The sequence below is a fragment of the Pseudophryne corroboree genome, chromosome 9 (assembly GCF_028390025.1).
Source record: "Pseudophryne corroboree isolate aPseCor3 chromosome 9, aPseCor3.hap2, whole genome shotgun sequence".
NCBI lineage: Eukaryota > Metazoa > Chordata > Amphibia > Anura > Myobatrachidae > Pseudophryne > Pseudophryne corroboree.
Genome location: NC_086452.1, coordinates 468,593,729 through 468,606,484, shown reverse-complemented (window position 1 = coordinate 468,606,484; position 12,756 = coordinate 468,593,729). Strand labels below are relative to the sequence as shown.

Sequence of the window (12,756 nt, the reverse complement as noted above, 5' to 3'; positions counted from 1 at the left end):
AGGCGCAATGAGGTAGCTGTGTGACTAAGCTCAGCGACCCAAGTGGCCGACACAAACACCTGGCCCATCTAGGAGTGGCACTGCAGTGTCACGCAGGATGGCCCTTCCAAAAAACACTCCCCAAACAGCACATGACGCAAAGAAAAAAAGAGGCGCAATGAGGTAGCTGTGTGACTAAGCTCAGCGACCCTAGTGGCCAACACAAACACCTGGCCCATCTAGGAGTGGCACTGCAGTGTCACGCAGGATGGCCCTTCCAAAAAACACTCCCCAAACAGCAAATGACGCAAAGAAAAATGAAAGAAAAAAGAGGTGCAAGATGGAATTGTCCTTGGGCCCTCCCACCCACCCTTATGTTGTATAAACAGGACATGCACACTTTAACCAACCCATCATTTCAGTGACAGGGTCTGCCACACGACTGTGACTGAAATGACGGGTTGGTTTGGACCCCCACCAAAAAAGAAGCAATTAATCTCTCCTTGCACAAACTGGCTCTACAGAGGCAAGATGTCCACCTCATCATCATCCTCCGATTCATCACCGTGTACATCCCCCTCCTCACAGATTATCAATTCGTCCCCACTGGAATCCACCATCACAGCTCCCTGTGTACTTTGTGGAGGCAATTGCTGCTGGTGAATGTCTCCATGAAGGAATTGATTATAATTCATTTTAATGAACATCATCTTCTCCACATTTTCTGGAAGTAACCTCGTACGCCGATTGCTGACAAGGTGAGCGGCGGCACTAAACACTCTTTCGGAGTACACACTTGTGGGAGGGCAACTTAGGTAGAATAAAGCCAGTTTGTGCAAGGGCCTCCAAATTGCCTCTTTTTCCTGCCAGTATAAGTACGGACTGTCTGACGTGCCTACTTGGAGGCGGTCACTCATATAATCCTCCACCATTCTTTCAATGGTGAGAGAATCATATGCAGTGACAGTAGACGACATGTCCGTAATCGTTGGCAGGTCCTTCAGTCCGGACCAGATGTCAGCATCAGCAGTCGCTCCAGACTGCCCTGCATCACCGCCAGCGGGTGGGCTCGGAATTCTGAGCCTTTTCCTCGCACCCCCAGTTGCGGGAGAATGTGAAGGAGGAGATGTTGACAGGTCGCGTTCCGCTTGACTTGACAATTTTCTTACCAGCAGTTCTTTGAACCCCTGCAGACTTGTGTCTGCCGGAAAGAGAGATCCAAGGTAGGCTTTAAATCTAGGATCGAGCACGGTGGCCAAAATGTAGTGCTCTGATTTCAACAGATTGACCACCCGTGAATCCTTGTTAAGCGAATTAAGGGCTCCATCCACAAGTCCCACATGCCTAGCGGAATCGCTCTGTGTTAGCTCCTCCTTCAATGTCTCCAGCTTCTTCTGCAAAAGCCTGATGAGGGGAATGACCTGACTCAGGCTGGCAGTGTCTGAACTGACTTCACGTGTGGCAAGTTCAAAAGGTTGCAGAACCTTGCACAACGTTGAAATAATTTTCCACTGCGCTTGAGACAGGTGCATTCCACCTCCTATATCGTGCTCAGTTGTATAGGCTTGAATGGCCTTTTGCTGCTCCTCCAACCTCTGAAGCATATAGAGGGTTGAATTCCACCTCGTTACCACTTCTTGCGTCAGATGGTGGCAGGGCAGGTTCAGGCGTTTTTGGTGTTGCTCCAGTCTTCTGTACGTGGTGCCTGTACGCCGAAAGTGTCCCGCAATTCTTCTGGCCACCGACAGCATCTCTTGCACGCCCCTCTCGTTTTTTAAATAATTCTGCACCACCAAATTCAAGGTATGTGCAAAACATGGGACGTGTTGGAATTTGCCCATATTTAATGCACACACAATATTGCTGGCGTTGTCCGATGCCACAAATCCACAGGAGAGTCCAATTGGGGTAAGCCATTCTGCGATGATCTTCCTCAGTTGCCGTAAGAGGTTTTTAGCTGTGTGCGTATTCTGGAAAGCGGTGATACAAAGCGTAGCCTGCCTAGGAAAGAGTTGGCGTTTGCGAGATGCTGCTACTGGTGCCGCCGCTGCTGTTCTTGCGGCGGGAGTCCATACATCTACCCAGTGGGCTGTCACAGTCATATAGTCCTGAGTCTGCCCTGCTCCACTTGTCCACATGTCCGTGGTTAAGTGGACATTGGGTACAACTGCATTTTTTAGGACACTGGTGAGTCTTTTTCTGAGGTCTGTGTACATTTTCGGTATCGCCTGCCTAGAGAAATGGAACCTAGATGGTATTTGGTACCGGGGACACAGTACCTCCAACAAGTCTCTAGTTGCCTCTGCAGTAATGATGGATACCGGAACCACGTTTCTCACCGCCCAGGATGCCAAGGCCTCAGTTATCCGCTTTGCAGCAGGATGACTGCTGTGATATTTCATCTTCCACGCAAAGGACTGTTGGACAGTCAATTGCTTGGTGGAAGTAGTAAAAGTGGTCTTACGACTTCCCCTCTGGGATGACCATCGACTCCCAGCAGCAACAACAGCAGCGCCAGCAGCAGTAGGCGTTACACGCAAGGATGCATCGGAGGAATCCCAGGCAGGAGAGGACTCGTCAGAATTGCCAGTGACATGGCCTGCAGGACTATTGGCATTCCTGGGGAAGGAGGAAATTGACACCGAGGGAGTTGGTGGGGTGGTTTGCGTGAGCTTGGTTAAAAGAGGAAGGGATTTACTGGTCAGTGGACTGCTTCCGCTGTCGCCCAAAGTTTTTGAACTTGTCACTGACTTATGATGAATGCGCTGCAGGTGACGTATAAGGGAGGATGTTCCGAGGTGGTTAACGTCCTTACCCCTACTTATTACAGCTTGACAAAGGCAACACACGGCTTGACATATGTTGTCCGCATTTCTGTTGAAATACTTCCACGCTGAAGAGCTGATTTTTTTGGTATTTTCACCAGGCATGTCAATGGCCATATTCCTCCCACGGACAACAGGTGTCTCCCCGGGTGCCTGACTTAAACAAACCACCTCACCATCAGAATCCTCCTGGTCAATTTCCTCCCCAGCGCCAGCAACACCCATATCCTCCTCATCCTGGTGTACTTCAACACTGACATCTTCAATCTGACTATCAGGAACTGGACTGCGGGTGCTCCTTCCAGCACTTGCAGGGGGCGTGCAAATGGTGGAAGGCGCATGCTCTTCACGTCCAGTGTTGGGAAGGTCAGGCATCGCAACCGACACAATTGGACTCTCCTTGTGGATTTGTGATTTCGAAGAACGCACAGTTCTTTGCTGTGCTTTTGCCAGCTTAAGTCTTTTCATTTTTCTAGCGAGAGGCTGAGTGCTTCCATCCTCATGTGAAGCTGAACCACTAGCCATGAACATAGGCCAGGGCCTCAGCCGTTTCTTGCCACTCCGTGTGGGAAATGGCATATTGGCAAGTTTACACTTCTCCTCCGACGATTTTATTTTAGATTTTTGAGTCCTTTTTTTACTGATATTTGGTGTTTTGGATTTTACATGCTCTGTACTATGACATTGGGCATCGGCCTTGGCAGACGACGTTGATGGCATTTCATCGTCTCGGCCATGACTAGTAGCAGCAGCTTCAGCACGAGGTGGAAGTGGATCTTGATCTTTCCCTATTTTTGGAACCTCAACATTTTTGTTCTCCATATTTTAATAGGCACAACTAAAAGGCACCTCAGGTAAGCAATGGAGGTGGATGGATACTAGTATACTTATGGATGACGAGCGACTGCCGACACAGAGGTAGCTACAGCCGTGGACTACCGTACTGCGTCTGCTAGTATAGACTGAATGATAATGATATAAAAAATATATATATATCACTACTGCAGGACAGGTATATATTGTATAATGACGGACCTGCTGGACACTGTCAGCACTGCAGACTCCTAAACTACTAGTATGAAGAAGATAGAAAAAAAAAAAAAACACCACAGGTAGGTATACAATTATGGACGAGCGACTGCCGACACAGAGGTAGCTACAGCCGTGGACTACCGTACTGCGTCTGCTAGTATAGACTGGATGATAATGATATAAAAAATATATATATATCACTACTGCAGGACAGGTATATATTGTATAATGACGGACCTGCTGGACACTGTCAGCACTGCAGACTCCTAAACTACTAGTATGAAGAAGATAGAAAAAAAAAAAACCACCACAGGTAGGTTTACAATTATGGACGAGCGACTGCCGACACAGAGGTAGCTACAGCCATGGACTACCGTACTGCGTCTGCTAGTATAGACTGGATGATAATGATATAAAAAATATATATATATCACTACTGCAGGACAGGTATATATTGTATAATGACGGACATGCTGGACACTGTCAGCACTGCAGACTCCTAAACTACTAGTATGAAGAAGATAGAAATATAATGAATGACGGACCTGCTGGACACTGTCAGCAGAATGCGTTTATAGAATAAAAAAAAAAAACACCACACGAGTGTTTAACTTTTTCAGTCAGACAATATACTGGTGGTCACTGCTGGTCAGTCACACTGGCACTCTGGCAGCAAAAGTGTGCACTGTTAAATATGTACTCCTGCTATAACTGCTCCCCAGTCTCCCCCACAATTAAGCTGTGTGAGCAGTGAGCACTACTCAGCACAGTCAGATATACATAGATGATATTATCATGCAGCACACTGAGGCTGAGCTCAGATATGGTATGTGACTGTGTATCGTTTTTTTTCAGGCAGAGAACGGATTATATTAAATGATAAATAAAACTGGTGGTCACCACTAGTATAACTATCAGCAAAACTCTGCACTCTCTGAGTACTCCTAATGCTCCAGTAAATCAAGTGTCTCTGTCTCACTCTCTATCTAAACGGAGAGGACGCCAGCCACGTCCTCTCCCTATCAATCTCAATGCACGTGTGAAAATGGCGGCGACGCGCGGCTCCTTATATAGAATCCGAGTCTCGCGATAGAATACGAGCCTCGCGAGAATCCGACAGCGGGATGATGACGTTCGGGCGCGCTCGGGTTAGCCGAGCAAGGCGGGAAGATCCGAGTCTGCCTCGGACCCGTGTAAAAAGCGTGAAGTTCGGGGGGGGGGGGTTCGGTTTCCGAGGAACCGAACCCGCTCATCTCTATATATAACAGATGTAACTGTGACAGGGAAGGTGGCCCCTCTCAGCTCTGGCCCCATAGCAGCTGCACTCCCTGCTCCTATGGTAGCTATACCCTGTATATAACACATGTAACTGTGACAGGGAAGGTGGCCCCTCTCAGCTCTGGGCCCCATAGCAGCTGCACTCCCTGCACCTATGGTAGCTACACCCTGTATATAACACATGTAACTGTGACAGGGAAGGTGGCCCCTCTCAGCTGTTGGCACCTGTAATCCAGACAGGTGTGTGGGCGGAGACTCTGCAGAAGTGAGCTGTGTGTGCAAAGAGCAGGTTGTGAGAAGTTGAGCGCTAGCTGCATAGAGTTTTACAAAGGAGGTTTTCCTGCTGGCTTCCCCGGGTGGGATGGATCTCCCCGGGGGAGAAAGCTCCCTGAATATGGACTGCGTCCAGAGCACTGAAAGTGCTACGACAGTACACCCTGGAGCCATAGTAATAGGCAGCCAGCCAGTGGCAGAAGTGGCCAGTTGTTCCATTAATGCGGACTCCCCCAAACTGCAGGAGGGTGCTCCTCTGAGTGAAGGTGTAACTCAGGGTGGAGTGGCAGCAACTGTTGCCAGCCTGACTGTTAGTGAAGCAGGGGGATCCCGGCCTTTGGATGCTGGGGAGAATGTGCCGGCATCCCCGGGAGATACAGAGGATGAGGAGGAGATGGAGACGTATGAAAATTACACTATTAAAGAACTGCAGCGAGAAAGCCTGTCTCTGAACAATAAAATAGCAAGTAAAAAGAAGAAAAGGAACTCATGTTATAAATGGGAGTGGCCAATGTTGAAAGAAGAGCTTCTTGAAAGGGTTAAAGCTCAACTGGCAGTGAAGCGGTTACAGGAGAAAAGCAAAGCAAAAAGTGACTTACCTGTTGTTTCCTGTGAGTCTGTGGTTAAAGATAATCAAGAAATGGAGGTCTGTCAATCAAAGTTCTGTTGCAGAGGTACCGGTGGCTGCAGAGATTGGGGCTGGGGAGGCGTCTGCCCAAGATTCAGCAGTGATGCAGGCAGGAAAGGGTGCACAGGATACTGAGGTGGCAGGTGCAGCAGTAATTGCTGCTGAACTTGCTGAGCCGACGCCCATGCTGTGTGAACCTTCTACTGCTGGTGTAGCAGCTGAAAGTGAAGGTCTGGAAGTGGAGCGTTCTGACTTCCAGCTAAGGATGGATATTATTGGTGCGGAAATCTTGTTGGTGGCAAGGGCGGAAAAGAGCACTGAGGCAGGCACCTCTGGGGCGACTTTGGGTGCAGGTAGGTGTTCGGCACCGAATGGCAAACCAGGGGTTAATGCCCAAGAAGTGCTCTCTTTTTCTTCCACAGGTACAGAACAGCAGCACCAGCGAACAGCACAAGGAATGACAATTTTGCATAAGAATAAACTGTCATCTGGTGAACAACAGTTCATTGAGACTGTATATGGACAAATGCAGGTACCGGAAAGAGCTCAAGTGGCAGCTCAGTTATTGCATAAAGAGCAAGTAAGATTGAATAAGGGGTCTTGGGAAGGTAATGCAATGTCTCTGCCATTGGATGATGTCAATAAGCAGCCAGTCCCAGGTACTATTTCCTATGCTATCATGGTTAATGCTAAGCCAGGTATAAGCTCTAATATTTTCCAAACAAATGTGGGATCAAGTCAGGTGGGGAAGAGGAGAAAGTTAATTCAATTTAAATGGCTGGGAAAAGGTGAATCACCTGCCAAAGAAGTTTTCCTGCAAATGATCTTTAGTTTGGGGTTCCATGCAACTGACCTAGACGCCTGTATCCATCCAGTAAAAACTGCAGATTTCGATCTTTTATTTCATATCAGGGGCTTCAAGCTTTTTGGATAAAATGGCAGGCATATAGGTCATCTAAGCCATATGATGCATATAAGGCAGTGCTGGTTACAAAACAGGATAAGGTAAAGGTAAATATTTTGGTGAGGAATGAATCAATTCCTGTGCGAGATATAAAATACTGGTTTTGTGATGTGGAATCAGATTTGATAAAGGTTGGCTTTACCATGGGAGTGTGGGGAGGAGCATGAGCTGAAATGGTCAAATTAAGGAATACAGACAGGGGATTGGCACATATTCCTTCTGCTGCTTATATTGGTAGAGATCGTATACAATGATTTTACCAGGGGCAACCAAGAACATGTTTCCATTGTGGGGACTTCCGCCACTTAAGTAGCGATTGTACTTTGACTAAATGTACTTTATGTGGTAAACTGGGACATACTTCTAAGGAATGTAATAATGTTACGTGTAATCTGTGCGGGGAGGAGGGTCACCCCTACAGCAGATGCCCCTGGGCAGAACACAATATGGAGGAGGATGTGCCAACTGGGGGAAAGAAAGATGGTCAGAATCAGGCATTTCAGTGGGTAGCAGGTGGGTAGCAGGTGGGTAGCAGGTAATCAGGGAAATCAGAAGACTGTGAACAAGAAGGTAACATCTGTTGTGGTAGTGGAAAATCCTACAATATTGAATAAAAATGATTCCTTTCAAGAAGTAAAGAAAAGTAGTAAGAAAAAGAGAAAGGGGGAGGAAGCACAAGTGAGTTTAAGTAACCGGTTTGACGTTTTTACTTCAGATGAGGAGAATGAAGGGGAAATTGTTATAAATGGGGGAGAGCCCGTTTTAGTCCCCAAGGTGAACAGACGAAAAGCAAGGAAAGTGGTAATAAGCCCTAAGGTAGGGGTGGTGCAGGGCAAAAAGAGCAAGGAAAAGAAAAAGAATATTAGAAAGAGACAGGCAGCGGAAATAGAATCTGATGTGGAAATCCAGGACAGTCTGGAATGGGACCCAGTTGGCACAGAGCTGGTTAAAGAAAGTGTGGAAAGTATGGGGGAAGAAAGTGACCTAAGTGATGTGGAATTAAGTGGTGGTGGAAAAAAATTAGAATCATCTGGTTCAGTAATAGGTCCAAGTATTCCACTGGAAGATAAGGTACTGGGTGATCAGTGCCTGGAAATGAAGTCTGCTTGTAAACCACCAGACCCAGGACCCCCTCCTAGTGAGGACTCTGGGAAAATGGTGGTTAAGAAGGGTAGAGTCACTTCCAAGAAAGTGACTAGTCAGAATGCTGGATCCTCTAGGAGGGTCTCAGTGAGGTTTGTAAAGGAAAAGTGAGCAGGGTCCTGCTTCTATAACCCAAAGAAACATGGATCCCCAACCCATACAATGTGCCACCATTAATGTGGCTTCCATAGTTTCTGAGCGAGCTCGTTATATGGCCTTTGATTTTTTCAATACAGTTGAGATTAATGTTTTGTTTTTGCAAGAGACCAGAATTAGTATGTTGGACATCCTCCACAAGGCAAAAAGGGAGTGGAGGCGTGGGCCTTCCTACTGGTCTCTTGCGGCCGAGCCGTACAGTGGGGTGGCAGTGCTTTTTACTGGCATGGAAACCATGCACAGGGTTATAGAACTACAGGCAGGTAGATGTATAATTTTAGATGTCAACCTGAGGGGACATGACCTGAGGCTCATTAATATCTATGGGCCACAGTCAAAGTGGGACAGGAAATGTCTCTTCAGGGAGATAAAACTGTTCCTTTTTACGGCTCAGCAGATTGTCTTTGGTGGTGATTTTAACACCGTTATTAGGCCAAAAGACAGGGGAGGTTCAAAGACAGCCCTGGGCTATGACTCTAATTTTTTAGTTAGTATGATTAGACAGGCAGGTTTGGTGGATGTGCACGTTCGCCATTCTCCAGACCTCACAGATTACACTTTCTTTAGTGGTAGTGGTAGTCATAGATCTAGGATAGATAGGGATTTTGTTAAAGAGACCTCAAAAACTTTGCCTCCAGAAGTAAAGCCAGTAGGCTTCTCTGATCACGTTTTTCTCTCTGTCATTTTGAATGCTTCAGAAGCTGCTCAGAAGGGGCGGGGCCTATGGCGTCTGAATTCTGAGCTCCTAAAGGAGGAAAAGATTAGACAATCCCTTAGAGACTTCCTTCAATCTCAGGAAACACTTTTGGAGGCTGGATGGAGTAGAACTGAGTGGTGGGAAGAAATTAAAAAGAGAATTCGTAGATTCTTCAAGAGGTTGGTAGCAAAAAAGAACTTGATAAAGCAAAATATCTACCAGAGTATGAGAAGGAAATTAGATTTCTTGATTTCTGAGTGTGGAGATAGTGGGGAAATCTCCCGAGTGAAGGCTCAGATGAAGGAATATCCGTATAACTGGCTGGATTCTTTGATTTTGGAAAGGGATTTTGGCAAATACCACTCGCCTGATCCTTACCAGAATTGTGGAAAATCATTTGAGATGAAGGAGGTGAGGGGTCTTTATGACAAACAGGGTGTTCTTCGTGAGGATAAGGAAGGCATCTTGGGAGTCATTAGATCTTATTACTCCGATCTTTTGTCTGAGCAGCAACTTATCAGAGAAAGTATGGAAACATTTCTGAGGGAGACGCCTGGACTTTCTAATCCAGATGCCTCGATTGAAATCTTGGGTAGGAATGTGACGGCAGAGGAAGTTAAGATGGCAATTGATAAGTTAAATTGTAGGAAATCCCCAGGCCCAGATGGTTTAACATCTGAGTTTTATAAAGTATTTGCAGACCTCTTAATTCCTCGCCTAGTAGAAGTATATAATGAGTGTCTGGGTGAGGGAACCTTCCCTCCTTCTATGAGGATATCTGCCCTCATATTACTGTCCAAGGGGAAAGATCCGTCTCGTATTGAGAACTGGTGCCCCATTGCCCTTCTCAATACACTGTTAGGATCTCCTGCTCTGTGCTGCCACGTCGCCATGGCGACCGGGAGGCAAGTGTTAGCGAAGTAACCTGAGCGCAGCTGATACTCCGGTCCGGGTTTTAACTGTGTAGTGGTTACAGGCTCTGTGCACGGCAGGGAATCCGGCGCTGGTTTTGTGCTCACAGTCTGTGAGGTCTGAGTGGGGCGTGGACAGCACCTGCTATATAAACCATCCTAGCAAAACAGAATGTAAGTTGCTCATATCAATTTGACAATATACTTCAGGTGCTTGAAAGGGAGGGGTAATTCTAAGCAAGAAACAGGATGGGGATTAACCCCTGGTGCCCCCCAGCACATGTGTGCTGCCCTGGGGTGGCTGGCCTGTGCCGATTTGTGGGGTTCTGCACCCCAGGCCCAGATATAGTATTAGATTTAGGACCACCAGCATCAGAGGAGCCTTGTCGAGGCCTGGTGGCTTTGCCATATTTCTGCAGATATATGTAACGAAGACCTCTGGATTTCTATTATATGTAGGTTTTCAAGTCATGTTACCCATATAGTTTGGTGTGCTGGGGGGCACCAGGGGTTAATCCCCATCCTGTTTCTTGCTTAGAATTACCCCTCCCTTTCAAGCACCTGAAGTATATTGTCAAATTGATATGAGCAACTTACATTCTGTTTTGCTAGTATGAGAGGCATAGATGGGACCAGTGTTTGGAGGGCATGCTGGCTCCTACAGTGCCACATGGAGATCCCAGGGGTGGCTCCAGGTAAGTTAGCTCTCAATTTGGATATATCTGTTAGGTGCCATTATCATGTGGCACTATATTTAGTATGACCCAGAAGGGCTATTATTATTATTATTATTATTATTATTATTATTATTGGTACTGGAGATGGGTCTGGGGTGCGGCTCCCCCTGATTGGAGTGGCTGGGCTACTGTGGGGTAGCACACTATAATATTTATTTAGCACCCCCCTTAACACTGTTATTAATCCTTTAGGTCTTTTAATTACACTGTCACTAGTGTGTCACTTTTTGTATACAGATTTAGCGTTCCCTTTAACACATACTAACACTTTACCTTCTCACATGTGTGCTGCCCTGGGGTGGCTGGCCTGTGCCGATTTGTGGGGTTCTGCACCCCAGGCCCAGATATAGTATTAGATTTAGGACCACCAGCATCAGAGGAGCCTTGTCGAGGCCTGGTGGCTTTGCCATATTTCTGCAGATATATGTAACGAAGACCTCTGGATTTCTATTATATGTAGGTTTTCAAGTCATGTTACCCATATAGTTTGGTGTGCTGGGGGGCACCAGGGGTTAATCCCCATCCTGTTTCTTGCTTAGAATTACCCCTCCCTTTCAAGCACCTGAAGTATATTGTCAAATTGATATGAGCAACTTACATTCTGTTTTGCTAGTATGAGAGGCATAGATGGGACCAGTGTTTGGAGGGCATGCTGGCTCCTACAGTGCCACATGGAGATCCCAGGGGTGGCTCCAGGTAAGTTAGCTCTCAATTTGGATATATCTGTTAGGTGCCATTATCATGTGGCACTATATTTAGTATGACCCAGAAGGGCTATTATTTATTATTATTATTATTATTGGTACTGGAGATGGGTCTGGGGTGCGGCTCCCCCTGATTGGAGTGGCTGGGCTACTGTGGGGTAGCACACTATAATATTTATTTAGCACCCCCCTTAACACTGTTATTAATCCTTTAGGTCTTTTAATTACACTGTCACTAGTGTGTCACTTTTTGTATACAGATTTAGCGTTCCCTTTAACACATACTAACACTTTACCTTCTCACATGTGTGCTGCCCTGGGGTGGCTGGCCTGTGCCGATTTGTGGGGTTCTGCACCCCAGGCCCAGATATAGTATTAGATTTAGGACCACCAGCATCAGAGGAGCCTTGTCGAGGCCTGGTGGCTTTGCCATATTTCTGCAGATATATGTAACGAAGACCTCTGGATTTCTATTATATGTAGGTTTTCAAGTCATGTTACCCATATAGTTTGGTGTGCTGGGGGGCACCAGGGGTTAATCCCCATCCTGTTTCTTGCATATAAACCATCCTCTCAGGCTAGGCAAATGCTGCTGAATCTTTGTTTGTTAGTCAGTTCCAGAGAGTTAGCTAGTACTGTGTGACTTTGTATTTACTTGTTGCTTACTGCGAATAGGCCTTGGGATTCGGTACTTCATTCTGCCAATCCGGACTTAGCAGTAAGACTGGAGTCAGTTGTTTGACCTGCTGGGGTTCTTTTGCTATTCTGTGAACCCAGCAGGTTTGCGGCTGTACTCTCAGACCTGCTTGCTTAATCCTCCCTCACTGTGCAGGGCGTCCAGGTGTCAGTTTAGTGGCAGTAAGCTGAACCTGTGCCCTGCAAGTGGGGGTTAGGATTGTGGATACTCTCCTTGTGTCTATATTTCTATCTCTGACCAAGGAGTTTATTCCCACACCCGTTGGTAACCCTTTGGGGTTTTTTCTGTTGCTCTTAGCAACATCATTTCAGGTGCTCCACATGTGAAATCACTACACATCGCTTCATTGTCCGCTCTATTCCATCTGAGCATTCCTGACACTAGGGAGACACCCAATTCCTGTGCCTTTGGGCTTCTCCGTTCACTTTGTGTTTATTAGTTATTCCATCACCCCCTGTATATGTTATGTTATACTGTCTGTGAGTTCGTTTTGCTTCGCTTCCCTCTCTGTTCATACACCGGTATACTCCTGTTAGCACTGGTGTGCGTAACATACAGATAGGAAGATTTTGGCAAAGATACTTTTCAACAGGTTGTCAGAATTTTCAGAACTGCTTTCCCCATCTCAGCATTGTACGGTGAAGGGCCGAATCGCATTTAGTGCTGTCCGGGAAGCCATAGAGCGGTGCCGTGCTGAGAAATGGGGAAAATACTTGCTGGTATTGGATCAGT

General features: G+C 46.6%; 1 protein-coding gene across 1 annotated transcript in view; it reads left to right on the top strand.

Moving 5' to 3' along the window:
* Window positions 1–11,231: 11,231 nt before the first annotated feature.
* PDE6H (phosphodiesterase 6H) overlaps window positions 11,232–12,756 on the top strand; it is a 78,251-nt gene continuing 76,726 nt past the window's right edge. Inside the window, exon 1 of the mRNA XM_063941340.1 lies at window positions 11,232–11,319. The gene's annotated coding sequence lies outside the window, so the exon portion shown is untranslated. The remainder of the gene's footprint in view (window positions 11,320–12,756) is intronic.